This window comes from Acinonyx jubatus, chromosome A1, assembly GCF_027475565.1.
Source record: "Acinonyx jubatus isolate Ajub_Pintada_27869175 chromosome A1, VMU_Ajub_asm_v1.0, whole genome shotgun sequence".
Taxonomy (NCBI): Eukaryota; Metazoa; Chordata; class Mammalia; order Carnivora; family Felidae; genus Acinonyx; species Acinonyx jubatus.
In genome coordinates this window covers 198,488,385-198,508,966 of record NC_069380.1, presented here as the reverse complement: position 1 = coordinate 198,508,966, position 20,582 = coordinate 198,488,385, and positions in this window count along the sequence as shown.

The following is a 20,582-nucleotide window of genomic DNA, read 5'->3' as shown; positions in this document are numbered from 1 at the left end:
CATTTGTAATGCCCCTTCAGTGACCAACCACAAGAGGTAAGGGAAAACTCATTTTAGGGAAATAGAATAGAGCTGAAAATTTATGGGAAATTCTGAATCAAGTTCATAATTTCACCCATTACTCATAATGATTACACAAAAACCAGAACAGGAAGAAACTGGACTGATTAAAAGAAGCATTAAACAAAGCACTAAACAATCTAGGCTTGCAAACTACTGTATCTAGAAGCCATGTTCCCCTGTGGACCTGCCAGAAAAACACATAAAAGACTGAGAAATGTTGGTGAGATGAACTGAAGAAACAAAATATTCCACCTGGAGCAGTTTTCTCAAGTTATTTAGACTTTGTTGCTCTGCTTAAAAGCAATTCACATTAAACTAATAGGTCCAAGCAAGCATTTTAGGTAACACAGCACATGATATCCACATTGGACCAGAGCCTGAAATATTTTTAAGGACTTTGTTTTCCCAATTTCCTATTTTGTTTTGTTTTGGTGACCAAAGCCCTAACTGCGTACTTTTTTTTCCAAAGTTAAAAAGCACTTGGAGTTTGTACCAAATATTTAGAATTTCATTGTATTTTGTTATATACCACTCTTTTTAATTAAAGCAAGATGTGTTTCTTATTGGAAATGAAGTTTCTCCAAGGAAAGAACTATGTTCCATTTACATGCATATATATTTTCACAAGGACCCAGATGTGCACTGGGCAATGCTTAACAGAAGATCTAATTTTGGGGTACCTGGGTGGCTCAGTCAGTTAAGTGTCTGACTTGGGCTCAGGTCATGATCTCATAGTTGTGAGTTTGAGGCCCATATGAGGCTCCATGCTGACAAAGTGGAGCCTGCTTGGGATTCTCTCTCTCACACTCTCTCTCTGACCCTCCACCCCTGATGCTCACTCTCTCTCTCAAAATAAATCAATAAACTCTAAAAAAATTTTTAAAAAATCGAATTTTGAGGTGTTAGTTTCTTATCTATAAACTTCAATTTAATTGGACTCAGATTCATAATTTCCCTCAGAAACTCTTCCTTTATGCTCTATCATGTCATACATGTAATACCATACACTTAAATGCTCATTCATTAATCCATCTATCTATTCACCAATCTACATCCAAACTGGTTTTCTTCTCTTTAGTCCAGGGCTTGGAAAACTTTCTCTGTAGAGAAGAGTTAATATTTCAGGCTTTGGGGGCCATAGGGTCTCTCTCACAATTACTCAATTCCACCATTGTTAGTGCAAAAGCAGCTAGACAATGCCTAAACAAATGAGTGTGGCTGGGTTCCAAACTTGATCTACAAAATTAGCTGCAGGTAGGATTGGGTCATGGGCCAGAGTTTGCAGATCCCTGCTCTAGTCCATCTTCCTCTTTCCTTTACAAATTCTCCATCCATGTATTCCAATCACCAGGAGACAAAAATCTTCTAGAGATCATACCTCTCCATTGCAGATAAATCTTCAGTAACATTAATGCCATTCACAGTCTAGTTTTTAAACATTCGTTTCTGCTTCATTCCTAAACATCTACTAGTACAACTAAACTTGTTGGTTTCACAGTGTCCAGGAACCTTGAGTCTTCTCTGTGCATGATATTTATATATCCCATTCTGTTATTACTAAGTTGCCCTTTTCCTTGTCTTTTCAAGATTCACCTCCCCTATTAAGCATTCAAAAACTACTTTTTCTCTGACTTCCCTAGCAGGAAGCTGCCTAACTGTGATAGTCTTTTGTATAATTCATTTAACCATCTATCATTTCCTTTCTAGTATACACCTCGTCTTTCATTAAGCATAATTACTACTCAAATTGTCTTGCCTTTTTTTTTAAGCTTAAAATTTTATGTTCCTAATTAGGATGCAATTCATTAAGGAAAAGAACTGTTTTATACTTATAGATTTCTCCCCAGTTGGATCCACCATTGTAATCAATAGCACACAGCAACCTTCTCATCCAATATGTAGAACTGAACCTAGATTCGAGGTAGGACATAACTTGGACTATCTGCCTTTTTTTTCACTTTCTTCAGTAAAGTGATTGCTCCACCATGAGAACAGGGATGACCTTCCTGCCTGGACACAGGAGGAGCTGGTCTACACACACACACACACATGTAATGGATACACCTCAAATCTAGGAAGAGGTGGTTTAAATTGAAATGGTTGCACTGAACCTGAAGGGTAAACTAGAGGCAGAAATTAGCACTACTAACAATCAATTTGTGGCTCTCTAATAGGTTCAATTACCAATAGCAGGGGCTCTCAACAAATGAAAAAAATATGAGTCTAAAAAAATGTGAAGGTAGGGAGAGAAGAGAACAAGAAGAGGCCTCCTACTAGAGACCATGGGTTCGCTTCACGGAAGAATTTTGTTCTTGATTTAAGGTGGTTACCAAATCACAAGGATAGAAACTGGTCATCATTTTTCCTTCCATGAATCATTTTCTAATGATCTAATGGTTATAGTCAGCATCTAAATGAAAATGTAACATTCTTGGCACTTGGATGTCACCAAGCAGTTGTATAATTTTCAGTTTAGTTTTCTGCAATGGTAATATATTGGTAAGAAACACCCAACTGATAAATATGTCGGCATAACTTATACATGTAACATTTTGATATTTTGTTTAAATGTTTATTTTTGAGAGAGAAAGAGAAAGAGAGAGAGAGAGAGAGAATCTGAAGCAGGCTCCAGGCTCTAAGCTGTCAGCACAGAGCCCAACACAGGGCTCGAACCCATGAACCAAGCCGTGAGATCCCAAGTTGGACACTTAACCTACTGAGCCACGCAGGGACCCCAACATTTTGGCATTCTTAACAGTGAATAGAAATGTGTCTTAAAGGACAGATAATTTATTATAAGGGTTGAATGACTTAATATTTCTGAATTATTATTTGCTACACTATATCATCATGTTATTTCCTTATTGCTATTCCTTCTTCATTATTTAAAAAAATTTTTTTAACATTTATTTTTTTGAGAGAAAGACAAAGTATGAGTGGGGGAGGGGCAGAGAGTGAGGGAGACACAGAATCCGAAGCAGGCTCCAGGCTCTGAGCTGTCAGACATGGGGCTTGAACTCACGATCCATGAGATCATGACCTGAGCCTGAAGTCCGAAGCTTAACCAATTGAGCCACCCAGGTGCCCCATATTTTTTCACTATTAATAAAAATAAAAATTTTCAAATTTTTCAAAATGTTTTTCAAAAAAAAATCACACCAATAGTGGGTGAACTTTCCTGTTTGACTTGGTGGCCGTTACTCTGTAGAACTCCTATTAATATCATATCCATGGAAGTGTCTCAAGATGACAGTATAGATTACAACTGATGGTAAAATATTTTTTCCCTCAGAGAAAATAAATTTTCTGTGGAACAAACACATGATTTTAGGCAAAATGAATAATTTTAATAGTATTTGCTATATATGTCTAATGATCTTAAACATTAAACTACTATATGTATACATATATATATAATTGCAATATAATTAATTATATCAAAGCCATACTCTTTTTTTTTTAATTTTTTTTTAACATTTATTTTTGAGACAGAGAGAGACAGAGCATGAACGGGGGAGGGGAAGAGAGAAAGGGAGACACAGAATCGGAAGCAGGCTCCAGGCTCTGAGCCATCAGCCCAGAGCCCGATGCGGGGCTTGAACTCACGGACCACGGGATCGTGACCTGAGCTGAAGTTGGACGCTTAACCGACTGAGCCACCCAGGCGCCCCTCAAGTTTTTAATTTAGTTGATAAACTAATGTTTATCAATAACCATACTAAATGTTTAATAATATTGATCTAGCAACCAAGTGTTTATCAGGACAGTCAATTTTTATGAGCTTGTAATAGATGAATAAAAATAATAGTTAATATACAGGTAAAATATATCTACAGCTATTTTTCATTGGATAACATTTTTTCCTTTAAATGGGGAGTAAAGCAAGTTTCCATGTTATGACTACTTACTTTTCTACACTTTTAGTGCGTATATGATGAATGCAGAATAAATAAAGGTTTGTTGTGTAATTCCTATTGCTAGAGAAATGATTAACATAAAAAAATCAAAGACATTTTAAATTCTCTGTAAATATCGGTTTATATTGATTCAATATCCGAGTCTGTAAAATCATTGCAGGAAATGAGATCTTTGGAATAACTTGAAGTGATGGTGAATTTTATGTGTCAACTGGACTGGGCCAGGTTGTATTCAGATATTTGGTTACACATTATGCTGGGTGTGTCTGTGAGGGTGTTTCTGGATGAGATGAACATTTGAATTGGTAGGCTGAGGAAAGCAAACCACCTACCCCAGTGTGGGTGGCCCTCATCCAATTCACTATAAGTCTGACTAGAACAAAAGGGCTGATTGAGGGAGAATATGCTTTCTCCGCCTGGCTGTTTTTTCTCTGATTGACTGGCTTCATGCTGGAACAGAGGTTTTCTCCTGCTTTTGGACTTGGACTGGAAGTTACGCTATCATCTCTCCATCTTGTCAGACCTTTGGACTCAGACTAGAAGTACACCTTCTGCTCTCCTGGCTCTCCAACTTGGTGGCTGCGGATCTTGAGACTTCTCAGTCTCCAGAATCATATGAGCCAATTTCTTATAATAAATTTCTTTATTATATTACCTACCTATCTATCTATCCATCTACCTACGTACCTACCTACATATCTATCCGTCATCTCTCCTATTGTTCTGTTTCTCTGGAGAACCCTAACTAATGCATTAGCCTTGGCTTAGGCAATCTCCTTGTCTAAGACCTCATCTGGAGCCCCCCTGTGCCATCTATATAGGCTGTCTGGTGCTTTTCCTACATATTTCCCAAATCATCTGTATCTCTGAAAACACATGCTTTATGTGATTTTTTTCTCCAATACATAGTGAGCACCTAGAAGACATGAATGGTACCATTTTTATCTTTCCTAGTGCAGTCCCTGACACTTCATAATGACTCAGTTGATTTTACTAGACTCATACAAGCATATGAAAAGATATGGAGATTGAATTTGCCTTAATCTGCATATTGTCTCCCAAGTCTCTCTGTATATTTCTAAAAATCCCATCTGTATAGAAGGAACAAACAGAAGAAGAGAAAAGCACACTAATAATTCCCTAGCAGACAAATATAAATTCTTTCTGAAAATCAAATTAAAATAATTAATAAACTCAATACTTTGAATGATCATTAAATTTAAAGATACCTGTTTTTAGGGGTGCCTGGGTGGCTCAGTCAGTTAAGCATCCGACTTTGGCTCAAGTCATGATTTAGCGGTTTATGAATTTGAGCGCCCCCCCCCCCCCCCCCCCCCCCCAGCTACAGGCTCTGTGTTGACAGCTTAGAGCCTGGAGCCTGCTTCAGATTCTGTGTCTCCCCTCTCTCTGCTCCTCCCCTGCCCGTGCTCTGTGTCTCTCTGTCTCTCAATAGTAAATAAACATTAAAAAAAAATTTTTTTTAAAGATACCTGTTTTTGAACCCTGGCATGTATGCTAAAACCCACATGTGTGAATATTGCCCTTCCCCCATTACAAGCCCATTTTAATGTTTGTACTTCTTTTTGTAGTGAACAAAATTTCTATATGAAAGTTATAGGTTTGGGAAATACTCATAAATGACTCACAATGTCACTTATAAGAAACAGCAAAATAATGACTCAAATAGGTAGGCACAGAAATTACTTCAGAGCAGAAATGACATCCTAAACAAAATTTATCCCAGAGAATGAAAAAAGGAATGAGGTATGAGAAACCAGTGCAGGTAAAAGATCCTAACTTTATGTCTAGACAAGTTGGGGGAAAAATTTATGAGTATTTGGCATGGTTGGGTCCAATAGGGCAAGAAGTCTTGTAGAATGTCTTCACAAAAGGTAGAATTGACTGACATTTTTAGCAAAAAACATATCAGAAAATTATTTCTGAGGTGGCACCTGGGTGGCCTAGTCATTTAAGTGTTCGATTTTTGGTTTCGGCTCAGGTCATGACCTCACAGTCATGAGTTCGAGCCCTGCATCGACTCCACGCTGTCAGCTTGGGATTTCTTTCTTCTCTCTTTGCTCTCTTCCCTGGCTTGCTGTCTCCTTCTTGCTCTCTCAAAAAATAAATAAATGAGCACAATAAAACAAATTTTAAAGAAAAAGAAAAATATTGAGGACATTGCCTACCTGTCCTGTGTTGAAAAAATTTGGATATAAGAAATCCAGATCAAACTTAGTGGTTATTAAAATAAAACTGCAATAATCTATATTCCTGTTTTAGAGCAGAGGCTAATTTTATTCTGAATCACAGGGGAGGAGCAAAGTGCCAGGCTGACAGAGGGAGCTGAATAAATAATTATTTGCTCAAGTTTTTAGTTTTCTAAAAAACTAAAAGGGAAAAGGACATTATTCATTGAAAATACTCAGCTCCTTTTCAAAGTCCAGAATAAGGATGATATTAACTAAATATAAACAGATGCTATAACTGTTCAAAAAAGATAATGATCACAATATGCTGGGTATAAATTTTTGAAAGTTTTATGGAATAAAGTATATTGGTCTGTTCATGACTGAATATAGAGGATGTTAAGAGCTGAAGACAGAAATTGGCATTCAGGCCCTACCAGGAGTTGGGTCTTTGAAGGAACGCTGGGTCCAAGGAAAAATCAGATGTCAGTTGAGCCTTGCAAAAATCGCAATCCATCTCTTACACAGGTCAGTTCCTGGTTTGGACTGAAGACGGCTGTTACTCTCCCCCGGCCCCCTCCCCCCCCCAGGCCTTGCTTGCTCCCTCTGAAGGCTGTAAGGAAGGATTAACTCCGCCTTTTCTTAGCTTTTGGTGGTTACCAGCAGACCTTGCTATTCCTTAGTTTGTGGCTGTATCACTCCAATCTCTGCCTTCATTGTCACATCGCCTTCTTTCCTGTGCGTGTTCCTACATCTTCAAATTCCTCTGTTTTTTTACAAGGACACAACTCATTGGAATTAGGGCCCACATTAATCCAGTATGACCTCATCTTAAAGTGATTACATCTGCAAATACTTTATTTCCAAATAAGGTCATGCTCACAGGTACTGGTGGTTAAGACATGAACGTATCTTTTGGTGGGGGGCACAATTTAATCCAAAATGGGTGGGGGGAGGTGGAAAACAAGTGGACAGGTGTTATATATAAATGGATTAGTTGTGATTCACCTCAGCAGATTGTTGCCATCTGGGTTTGCTGGCCAGCATTACCACATGTGAACTGTGAGCTGCCAGTTTGCATATTTTGCTTTCAGGAAAGGATTTACCTTGAGGAGGGTGGTTTGTTACTGGGGATTAATAGAGGGGTCGATTGTGAACAGAGAGCATTTAGTTTTACATGGCTTTAGAAAATAGTAAATGTGTCCTACTGTGTAGTAGAAGAAATGTTCTAGAATGTCAAGACTGGCAGAAATACTATAGTTTTGAAATGCCAAAGAGCCCTGTTATAAGCATTTGGGGACATCATTAAAAATTACATCTAAAAGATATAGTGAGCATAGATAGACTTATGTATAATGTATAACATTATGATCAAGTTTTTTTTTAACAAGTTTCCATTTACATGTACCTTAATCCATACTTATTGTTTTTTTTTTCCCTCTATGACACATTTATGAACTTGACAGGGTCACTTTAATGCAATTAATCTTGTTTTAACAACAATCTCCAAAGGCATGGGATGGGAATACAGCCTGCTTAGATTGAGAATCACCAGGGTGGATTGCATTTTGGTAGTTCCAGTGTGGAAATTATCTACCCTGAGGAATACTTACTTGTAACTCAGAGATTACTCAATATGAGAATATACTCTCTATTGGTAGTGAGAGACAGGACTTGAAATCTAGAGAGATTGCAAGTGAAAGTCATAGTTCATATCTGAGGTTCACAATGTCACCAGGAATTAAATAAGCAAGATCCAACTCAACTGTTTCGTCTAGGAGTCAATTATAAATAACATCTTGTGTAGTAGACATTTTTTAAGACCTTGTATTTCTGAACTCTGTTGAGACTTCCTCCTTCTGCTGGGAATACCAGAATTGGGTAGAACATTTCTTCCTGGCAAAGATAATTATACATTACATCTTTTTTTTTTTTTCATTTCTAGAAGCAGTAGGGCACTCAACCATGGGCTTTGCTGATGAAACAAAATTTAAAGATTGTTTTTTTTGTGTGTGGAATTTCACACTCTCATCACCTAACCAAGGTTATATCCTCTAACATCCACCACCAAGTTGTGGCTGTATTTATTAGTTACACTGCAAAACAAATGTTAACACAATGTAACACAGCTCTCAAGATGGCTAATTCCATACACAGTTTTAGCAATTATCTTTTCCATCACCTTTGCTCATTCTCTTCCACTATTTCCTTGTCCATCCACCATTAGATTATAAATTCTTTTGAGGTCATCTTTTCTGTTCTTCTCCTCTCCCTTTATTAATGTGCTTTCACATATTAGTCATTTAGCAAATATTGTTATAATTGCTTCACTACACTAGTTAGCAAATTGAAATAATTCAGTTTTTTCATCATAAAACTATTGATGCAAAACAACAACAAAATGCAGTTTTGAGCTAGGACTACACAGTACAGTCAAGTCATTATTAATTACCTAACAAACTCCAAAGTCAGGCAAGTGAATTATTTGTGCCTAGGGCAAATTTTATATTCTGACTTCTCCACTATGTCCCATGATGGAAACATTTAATTAAATAATTGACAACATTCCACTTGACTTTATGAAGCCCTAGACTGTGCTCACTTTGAAATTAAGGAAGGATTTTTTTCTACCCAGAGCAGTGAAATAAATTTGTTATACTTATGTCATAGAAGAAGAAAAATGCAGTCTCTGAAACGATTTAGCTCTTTGGGGATTGCAGTATTTCAATTAATGACACTCTTTCAAATCTCTTAAATCCTGCTTTTGCTCAAACTTCTATTATCATAAATTTATTCTGTTGTCTTCGGACAAGTCTAAACCAGCAAAATGAAGAGGAAAATAGAGCCAATTATTCAGATAATTGAGGTAAAATACTTTTTTCTCATTACTATATGTTTCAGATAAAATGTTTTTAAAAATCTGATTACATGTAGAATTACCATAGTTTCCTTGCTAATAATGTATACAGTTAGGTTATATTATTTAAAGTTTCTAATTCTTATGAACTTTCTGACTTTGAGACTTGTTCTATGTAGGTAAACAACTCCATTAGCAGGGCTAAAATATGCTTGGGGAATTGAGCTAGAAGTAAAATGTTAAGCTTCAGTTAATGAGTTTAAGTATTAGAAAGTTTACCCAAATAGATATATAAAAATCTCTTCCCTGGAGTCTGGATCCACATAAGTAAAATAAAATAAAGAATCAGAGTAATTATTTCAGTAAAGTCCCAAACTCATCTCTTAAATACAAAATATACAGATAATAGAAGTTTAAAAATAAAACAAAACTTTTGCTTGAATCATCCAAATTTGCACCTTACCTTACATTTTGCCATTTATATTTTTTGTCCTTATTCTCATTTAAAACTATTTTTTTTCTAAACTTATTTTTGTGATTTCAGGGTAAGATAAAATGATTTTTTCTGTCATTGTATAAAGTAGGAAAGGGACAAGTATCTGCTTCTTAGAACAAAAACTACCTACTTAATAATCTAAACAAAACACAACAAAACAAAGCTACATTTCCTTCTGTATTTGCTGCAATAATTCTTATACATTATTTTTCTTTTTTGCTTCTAAAATATTCCAAAATTGCCTATTTTTGTATTTTATTGGGTCATTAAAATATTTATTTAAAGCAGCAAATATAATGATTTAGAGATAGCTCGCTCATTATACAGGAAAAATAAATTTGTTGACATATAAAAAGGCATACTTACATAAAGTAAAAGCAAAAATGTGAAAAGTAAAACTACAAATAATTAGAAATTTGTAGTGAAAAATTCCTTAAATCAAAAGACATACCTTAAAGCAAAAATGAGAGATTGAACACATCAATTAAGGACTTTCGTTCAAAAAAGGACCACTTTGGAAATATGAGTACAGGCTGGAATTGGTACTGTTCTAAAACTGTAGCAGTCATTGTTTTAAAAATGATAAAGACTTAATATCTAAAATGTGACTCATCCAAAGAAGAAAATAAATCAATAAATCAATAAATAAGACTCATGCAAATCAATAAGAAAAACAAGAAACTGAGTATTAAAATTGTTGAAGAAGAAGGAAAAGAAATTTAAATGGCTCACAAATATATGAAAAGATGATTAAGCTTATACCTAATCAGATAGAAGTAAATTAATATGACAATTAGATATTTATAAGCATCCAATTATTGAAATTTAGAAAGTACCTATATATTGGCCAGGATGTGAGAAAAGACAGTTCCTTACTCATTGCCTGTCACAATGTAAACTGGTATAATTCTTCATGAGATACATTTTACATGTTTTGATGAAGTAAAGTATGTATGTAATCTATTATCCAAAGATGCTATTACTGGGTATTTATAGAGAAAGTTTTGCATAGCCAATTGCTGTCTTTTGTGTGTGTGTGGTAGCAAGCATACAGAAGCAAACTAGATGTTTATCATTATGGAAATGGATAAGTAAAAAGAAAGATAAAAACAATGTGGCATCATGATGGAGTTACAATCAATGAACTAGGCATATAGCAACATAAATAGATCCTAAAATGTTGGGTGGAAAAGCATAAGAAATAGAACATTTATAGCTTAACACCACATATGAAATTAAAATGCATACATATACAAAACAGCATTACATTATTCAATAATACATATATTACCAAGTGTATATAGTAAATAAAAATAGAATGTGTGTAGAATAGAAATGAGCTTTGTTGGGGTGTCTGGCTGGCTCAGTTGGTCAAGAGTCTGACTCTAGATTTCCACTCAGGTTATGATCCCATGGTTTGTGAGTTCGGGTCCCTTATCAGGCTCTATGCTGACAATGTGGAGCCTGCTTGGGATTCTCTCTCTCTCCGTCTCTCTGCTCCTCCCCTGCTCTCTCTCTTTCCTCTCTCTCTCTCTCTCGAAGCAAATGAATAAACTTAAAAAAAAAAAAGAGTGAATGGAGAAGAAAAAATAATAAAACAGGAGAAGAATCTCATGTAGACCAAGAATGATTGTGTTTCTGTTGTGCAAACAAAACAACATAAACAAAACCTTCATATTTCATGCCTTGGGAAATCAGAGACACCTGTTCCTCTATGATACTTTCACTCTACCAGTTCACATAATGATATTTACATTTCTTAGCCCTGTAATTTCTTTGATTGACTTCTGCCTTATCCACCTTACCTTTGTCTGTTTCTTTGTTGATTCAGTGTCTTTTATTGATTCAGTGTCTCTTGTTTTATTTTTTTTTAATTTTTTTTCAACATTTATTTATTTTTGGGACAGAGAGAGACAGAGCATGAACGGGGGAGGGGCAGAGAGAGAGGGAGACACAGAATCTGAAACAGGCTCCAGGCTCTGAGCCATCAGCCCAGAGCCTGACGCGGGGCTCGAACTCCCGGACCGCGAGATCGTGACCTGGCTGAAGTCGGACGCTTAACCGACTGCGCCACCCAGGCGCCCCAGTGTCTCTTGTTTTATTGTACTACTCTAAAGTCTACTTTTTTTTTAAACATTTTTTAAATGTTTGTTTATTTTTGAGAGAAAGAGACACAGAGCATGAGCAGGGGAGGGGCAGAGACAGAGTGAGAGAGAGGGGGAAACACAAAATCTGAAACAGGCTCCAGGCTCTGAGCTGTCAGTACAGACTCCAATGCAAATCTTGAACTCATGAACTGTGAGATCATGACCTAAACAGAAGTTGGATGCTTAACCAACTGAGCCACCCAGGTGCCCCTAAAATCTACGTATTTTTTAGTTAGATTATAAACTTTTAATGTAAACTCTTATAACTTACAACGTTGGAATATTCACGTAAGGGTTTCCAGTATTGAAAAAAGCAAAAGATATTTTATTTCAATAATACATATGGAGCACACTATCAATCATGGGTTATATCCAAGCAAAATGTTTCCACTACTGGGATCTGACAAGGATTTAAAAGTGACCATAATAAAAATGCTTCATCAACCATTTAGGAATATACTTGAAATAAATGAAAAAAATAGAAAGTTTCAACAAAGCAATAGGAAGTATAAAAAAAACTAAATGGAAAATTTAGAACTGAAGAATACAATCACCAAAATAAAAAGCTCAATGTATGGGCTAATTTACAGAATAGAAAGAGCAGAAGAAAGGACAAATAAACCTAAAGATAGACCAATAGAATTACTCAATCTAAACAGAGAGAAAACATACTGGGCGGGGTGGGGGGAAAGAATCTTAGCAGTCTGTGAAATTATTGATCAGATCTAAGGTTCTTGTCTTTGGAGTCCTTGAGAGAGAGGAGAAAGAAGGTGAGGCTAAAAAGTTTGCAGATAAGTTTTATGTAAAGATTTCCCAAATATGTCAAATGACAAAAATCTATAGATCCCAGAAACTTAGCAAACATCAAACAGGATAAAAAATAATCCATTCCAAGATGGATTATAATTAAATTTCGGAAATGAATTAAAAAAGAAAATATTTTGAAAGTCGTGAGAGAAAAACAACCTCTTGCCTACAGGGGAAAATAATTTGAATGACAGATTTCTCATCTGAAACCTTGAGGCCTTAAGGAGGTGGTATAATATTTTTGAAGTGCTAAAAGAAAAGAACTGTCAATGCTGACTTTCATATACAAGGAAAATATCCTTCAAGAATTAGGGGAAATCAAATAATTTCAGATGAAATAAAACTGAAAGTATTTGTAGTCAGAAAGTTAAATTTAGCCTAAGAAATAGATAAAGGAGTTTCACTTAGTAGAAAGGAAATGATCTAAGAAGGAATTTTGGAACTTTAAGAAGGAAGAAAAAATAAAGAAAAAAGTAAAAATATGCATAAATACAGTTGACTTTCCTTTTCTTCTTGAATTTCTGAAATTATATTAGATAGCTGAAGTAAAATTATAACACTTTCAGACATGGTTCCCAATGTATGTAGGGCGTACTCATACTGAGTGTGTGTGTGTGTGTGTGTGTGTGTGTGTGTGTGTGTGTGTGATTAACAAAGCTATACAAAGACAAAAAACATGATACATAAGTCATGAAGTTTGAATCAGTTTTTCAAGTATCTCATAGAAAAAAAAACAGAAATTTTTAAAAGAGGGGAAAATAGGAAACAAAAAATAAAATAGCAGACTTAAGCTCTAACATATTAATAGTGGCATTAAATGTAAATTTAGAGACAGACTGGTGGAGTAGCTAAGAAAAGATCACCTAACTCCATGCTATCTACAAGAAACTCACTTCAAGAATAATGGCACAGGTAGATTGAAAGTAAAAGCATGGAAAAAAGCTAATACAATGTAAACATTAATCAAAGGAAGCAGGAGCAGCTATACTAATATCAGGTAAAGTAAACTTCAAAGCAAAGAAAATTACCAGAGCCAGAGACAAACATTACATAATGTTAAAGGGTAAATCCACCAAGAAAACACAGCCTTCCAAATGTGTATGAACCAAGTGACAGAGCTGCAAAATACGTGAAGCAAAAACCGATAGAACTGAAAGGGGGATTATTGTTGGAGACCTTAACATTCCTCTTTCAAGAACTGATAGCAAACCAGAGAGAAAATCTGCAAGATATAGTGGAGCTCAGGAACATCATCAATCGACAGAACCTAACCAACATTTACAGGACACTCGACCCACCAACAACAGAATGCACACTCTTGTAGGACCCATGGAACATATGCTGATTCATGAAACAAACCTCAACAAATTTAAAAGGATTGAGATTACACAAAGCTTGTTCTCTAATCTCAGTGGAATAAAAATAGAAATAAAAAGAGAGACCAAAAAACTCCAAATATTGAAAAGTAAATAATATACTTCCAAATAATCTGTGGGTCAAAGAGGAAATCTAAAGGGAAATAAAAAATACCTTGAACTTCATGACAATTAAAATGCGATATATATCAAAATTTTCTGGACACACTTAAAGCAGTTATAAGGGAAACTTACGCTTAAATTAGAAAAGAGAAAAGTCACAAATCAAAAATCTACACTCCCATCTCAGGAAAGTAGAAAAATAAGCACAAAATATGCCCAAAGCAAGAAGGAATTAAATAGTAAATATACAAGCATAAATCAATGAAATTGAAAAGAAATGAAAGTCAAACAAATGAAAATCAAACTGATGCAACAAAATGGATTCTTTAAAAAGACCAATGATGAGGCACTTGGGTGACTCAGTCGGTTAAGCATCTGACTTAGGCTCAGGTCATGATCTCATGGTTTGTAAGTTGGAGCCCCACACCGGGCTCTGTGCTGACAGCCCAGAGCCTGGAGCTTGCTTTGGATTCTGTGTCTCCCTCTCTCTCTGCCCCTCCTCTGCTCACATTCTGTCCCTCTCTCTTTCTCAAAAATAAATAAACATTAAAAAAAGATCAATGAAACTGACATTTAGTGTGACCGATAATTTTATATGCCAACTTGGCTAAGCCCTAGTATCTGTTTTTAGTAAAAAACTACTCTAGATGATGCTCTGAAGGTATTTTTCAGATAGGATTAAAATTCAAATCAGTAGACTTTGAACAAAGCAGTTACTCTCCATAATGTGGGTGGGCCTTGTTCAATCAATTGAAGGTCTTAAGAAAAAAGATTGAGATTCTCAAGCAAGTAGGAATTCTGCCTCCAGATTGCCTTCAGACTCAACACTGCAACATCACATGCCTCCAGGTAGCCTTCCCTAGAGATGTTGGTCTTAGCAGTTCTGACAGTTGTGTGACTCAATTCCTTAAACAAACAGAAAGACCTCTCTCTGTATTTACACATCCTGTTGGTTCTGTTTCCTGGGAGAATTCTGACGGACACATCTAGCACTACTGATAAAGGGAAACAGAAAAAACACCAATCACCAATATTAGGAAGCAAAGGCTATCACTACAGACTGTTCTGATATGAAAAGGATAGTAAGAGGGTACTATGAATACCCCCAAACACAAATTTTACAGGTTAGATGAAATGGGCCAATTCTTCAAAAGGCACAAACTATCACCACTGACACAATATGAATTGGATAATTCATATTTGAATAACCCTGTAACTGTTAATGTAATGAAATTAATCATTTAAGAATTCATGAAAAAGAAATCCCCAGGCCTACCTAGATGGTTTCACTGGAGAAATCTACCAAACACTTAAAGAATTAACATCAATTCTACCCGTTTTTTCTTCCAGAACATAAAAGTGGAGAACACTTGCAAATTCATTTTATGAAGCCAGCAGTACCCTGGCTATGTGACTGTAAAGGGGTAGCCTGAGGGAGATCTTCATGGTGATGACAATGTCCTGTATCTTGATCATGGTGGTAGTTACAGGAATGTATGCATGTACTGAAATGGCATAGAACTATACATACTAAATGTTCTGACGTCAATTTCCTGGTGATGCTATATGATAGTTATATAAGATTTAAACATCAAGGTTAAACCAGGGAAAACTGTGAAGTATGCACAGGATCTCTTATCCTATCCTTTGCTACTTCCTGTGAATGTATTATTTCAAAACAAAAAATTAGGAAAAATCTTGAGAATTTCATATGCTCTTTCAAGTGAAGTTTGGTGCATTGTAATAGGACAGGGAAACTAAAATTTCCCAGGATTGCATGCCTTTCGATACTGGGAAACATATTGACAACTCCAGAAAGTAAATTCAAAGTAATTCATGCCAAAGCATTGAATACAGTGCCAGATCTGTGGTAGGTGAATACTAAGTAGTTTTAATAGTTTGGAACACAAAGGAATAACAAATGACTGTGGGAATTTGTAAAATACAAATTAACGGGCAAGTTTTCTCTGGGAAATATATGATGGACTTTGTTTTTCTTATTGATCGATTGATTGATTGATTTAAATATGAAATTTATTGTCAAATTGGTTTCCATACAGTACCCAGTGCTCATCCCAACAGGTGCCCTCCTCAACGCCCATCACCCACTTTCCCCTCCTTCCCACCCCCATCAACCCTCAGTTTATTCTTAGTTCTTAAGAGTCTCTTATGGTTTGGCTCCCACCCTCTCTAACTTTTTTTTTCCCCCTTCACCTCCCCCATGGTGTTCTGTTAAGTTTCTCAGGATCCACATACTAGTGAAAACATATGCTATCTAATCTTTTAGATGACGTTCTCTTATCAGGGTATTATCTTGTTGAACTGTCACTCTCCTTTGACTGTTGGATACTTCTCCAACTAATCTTCCCATTGCCCACAGCTGAAATGAAAGGCATAAAAATTGCTACCATTTGTTTATTGTAGATATCTACCTTAATGTATATTATCTCATCTCATTTAAACTCAAATAACTCTGAGATATAAAAACTATAATTATACATATGTGGGAATCTTTGAGGAAGAAATGAAAGGAATTAATAAACTTATATGGCTGATAAGTGATTTTTTTACATGAAAAATGCAACTTTATGTCAACAATCTAGAGAAAGAATAATATGCATAATAATCCTTAAGCATGGATGGTTGCTTACTCTAAAGCCGGTTAATCTTCAGTATGTTTGGGCACCATCCATAAGTTCTTAGGGGATAGAAAACACATTTGATTGCTATAACATAATAATGATATAACCTCTTAATGTGTTTCTGACATAAAATATTAAGACATCATCGATCCTTTTATGCTTAGAAATATTGAGTGTTTTATGTGATTTTGATCTGTACATTTTAAACAGATGTTGGACTTGCAACCCATAAAAATATGAAGATGCTAAAAGGAATAAATACACCGACCATCTGAAGGAAAAAAAAAAACAGCTAGATCTCTGTAGTTCATGGAGAGGAAAACAGAGTAGGTCCTCAAGTGTATACCTGGAGAAAACCAGTGACAGTGGCTTCAGCAGGGAGGCAGAGGGCATAGAACCTTTAGATACAACTTTTCAGAGTGACAGCTCTGGAGATCAGAGCAACTGTGGAGTTTGCATTTGGCTTTCCTTTAGGCCAAGCACCGCCATCAGATAATTTCTTGCATTGTCTTTCAGAATTATGCCTTTTTAAAAAATGGACTGTACTGAGGTTTCAGAACATGTGCACCATTACCTTAATTAAAATAGAAAACCCAGTGTGTTTCTAGTGATTGCCATGTTTGACTTCATCTCTTTCATAATCTTAATTGTCTTTTTAATTAAAGAATTATCTTAATGATCAGTTTTAAGAGAGTTGGAGCCATGGTATTAGTCAGTGTACTTATCTCAAACTTGTAAGGAAAAGTCAGAGTCCAAGGTTAGGTAAGGCAATGTAGCACATTTTTCTTTAAGCTTCCAGGCACTATTTTGTACTCTAATCTTAATACCTAGTGTATACATCATTCTTCCATCCCTTTCCAGAGCTTATGATGGCTGCATACTTGACCAGAAAAAAGTTCCAAAAGTTCCAATAAAGAGTATTGTTCCAAGAGTGTGTGGAGGAAGATTTTTACTCACTTGCTGAAGTTTTGGGTTAATCTGGTGTTTAGAACCTTCGTTTTCTCAATTTATGGGAAATACATACTTAGTGTGTAAAAAAGTTCTGTTGTTGCTGTTGTTAAAAGCATGATTGAGTGTAGTTTACTAAAGAGATCTTAAAACTAGCTTCTTGACAGTCCTACTAATGCAAATAAAAACTGTATAGTGAGAAATAGGTGCAAAGAAATATTTTACTAGGTATTATAGAGCCTAAAATTCCAAAGGAATTTGTCATTTTTCTAATGGGGTATTGTAAATATCATTTAGGAAACAAAGTGATTGGTATTAAAATACATGCAAAAGGACTGTGGGATATTGTAAAGAGCACAGATTGAAAGTCAAGAAAACTAGAATCAAATCTCAGATCTGCTTGTATTAGTGGACAAGTCATTTAATCTCTGTGTCTCATTTTTCCCATTTGTAGACTGGAAATAATACCCATTTAAGGATAAAATATATTGTTAACTGTGACTAAAGAATGAATCTTGCTTTTATTGAGTTAGAGGGAGGTTTTAAAGCTTGTATTTATACCTTTTTTTCCTCAAGAAAATGTGAATAGTTTTCTTAAAACAACAGCAACAAAAACAAAGTAAAAAGTCTTCCTTAATATGGCATAAGGCACGATACATCAACATTGGTTAGTATTAAACTACCAATCACGAAAAATTATCGAAGTTTGAGACTGCTCAATACATAAACTAAAACCTGCCAGCCCTCACAGGGACCTGTATTTACACACAGATACACCCGCCTCTCAAAGTAATTGTTTTCTAACAAAGTATTGTTTATATGTTTCATGCAAATTGATCTGAAGTGTTGCTTAGACACTCTTATTATATTTAGGAATAAAAACTTCCATCAAGAAATTGTACAAAAGAAAATGGACACACCAGCTGGATAAATCTATCATATGCGGGGGGCGGGGGGAAGCACTTTTAATTAGCTGAGTGAATGCAGTTTGCTGAACACAGAAAGCACAGCCACAGTCATATTAAAATGTGCCTAATTTTCTGTGAAAAAGTCCCATCTGAACAGGCCTGACCACAGTCAATCATACTAAAAGCCACTGGTGCTTAATTTGATTTACCAATATAAAATGCAAATTAGGTTATTAAGTGGAGTGGCAGGCTGAGGAGGGCCCCTTTCAAACCATCAAGTTAAATGCAAGCAGACAGCAAACTGGCTGTGCAAAGAAAATTTTAGCATATTCGTTTGATTAGTGCTACAAAAATTTAATTAGGTTGGCTAATTACTTGACAAATTGCTCTACACGAGAGAAAAGGCAGAGGAGTTTTTTTTTTCCTTTTTCATTGCAAATATCCTGTGTGTATTTTAGCCCAAATGCTATCTGCCAATTTGCAAAAGCATTATTAAATGAATGGAAGATGGTCCCCAACAATGGTAAATCGTATAATGCATACAATTAGACAAGACCCACACAACTCTACCCGTATGTCCAGACTCTCTCATGACTGAAAATATTTAACACAATATTTTTATGTAACTACTGTCAAAATAGATTATTACAAGGCAGTCAGCTGTTCTTAAGAAAGAAAACATTGTGCATGATATAGAAAAGAGGGTGAAAAAGAGGGTGAAAAAGAATTTGTGAAATTCCCACCTCCCAGAGGAGTTTGTTCACTAGTAAATGAAGTAACAGTGACATGCTGAGGTTTCTCATCACAGAATGGACTTGCCAGCCAAAGACTTGCCAGTCTTATTGAGGCCAGGGTTACAATGAAGTAGAAAAAAGTGTCTCTTGTGGTACATTCAAAATGTAAAACTATTAAATAATTCTCAACATCTACTGACATCTTATAAAGTGAATTTCACTTTCTGGAATGCTATTTATTGGTCATTATTCCTTCCTCTATCTTTTCCCAATCACTACATAAGAGAGCAGATGTGAAACACTCATGTTTGCAGAAATCTCACAAGTTGTGTGACCAAAGAATGGAAGAAAGTGTTCAGCCCATGTCAGTATTTTATTGAGAGATTACCAATATCTTGAATAACACAAAGTGTCTTTCTCTCTTCAGAGGGAAACTTGATTTTCCTAGAGAAAGTACATGTTTATATCCACATTCAGGAGAACAAGAGATGGGATTTCATATAATTGCAGGATTATTTGGAGGACTCCCAATTTTTTCATATATTTATTTGATTTTTTTAAATTTTTCTACAGAACTAGTGAATCTGCTCCAACTCAAGCATCATGATTTTATATGTAGATAACCACTTTGTCAGTTCAGGTGGAAAAAATAAGTATCATGTTTTATAAACATAAAGCTTAGTAGTTAGTAATTAGATACTGTATTTAACCTGTTCTAAAGTGACATTCTAGGAAACTACAAATGACAAGAAATACTTGTGAACGTTTATGCGGGCTGTGCCTTATTTTGCAATTAGTATTTTCTAACTTAAATTTAGAACACAAATGTAATGACACTGCACAATGCAAATGTGGTAAAATTATTTTACGTAACACTGTTACTGCCATTTTATCCTAATTTACCATTTTTACCGTTTTTAGCTTTACAACCATCACCAAAGGAAGTAGAGTATAGATTATGTGTGGCATAATATGGATTATGCGGACAATTCTGCTACTGGAAAATAGAGTACTGGGATAAAGTTGTGGCCTACTAAGCACACCTTTGGCCATGAGTTGCTGGCATTACATTTAATGGCCTTGAGGACTCCATCTTCATATGCAAAGGTAGATTTTACAAAACAGTGAGTTAGAAAACATAAAATTCAGTGGCAAGGCAATAGTACTTTTTATATAATAGAACTATACCAACAATTGAGGTTTTTCCCTTCAAGGTATTGACTGATTTCCTTTACTCTCTTTTTCTATTATTTTCAATTTGATAAACTGACTGATATTTTTAAAAAATCTGATAGACACAGTCTAATAAGAGAATTGAAGTCTGAGACATTTTATTAAGGGTACGGGTATAAAATAGTAAAATTAATAACTTGCAAATATGTCTTGTGTGTCAATATCA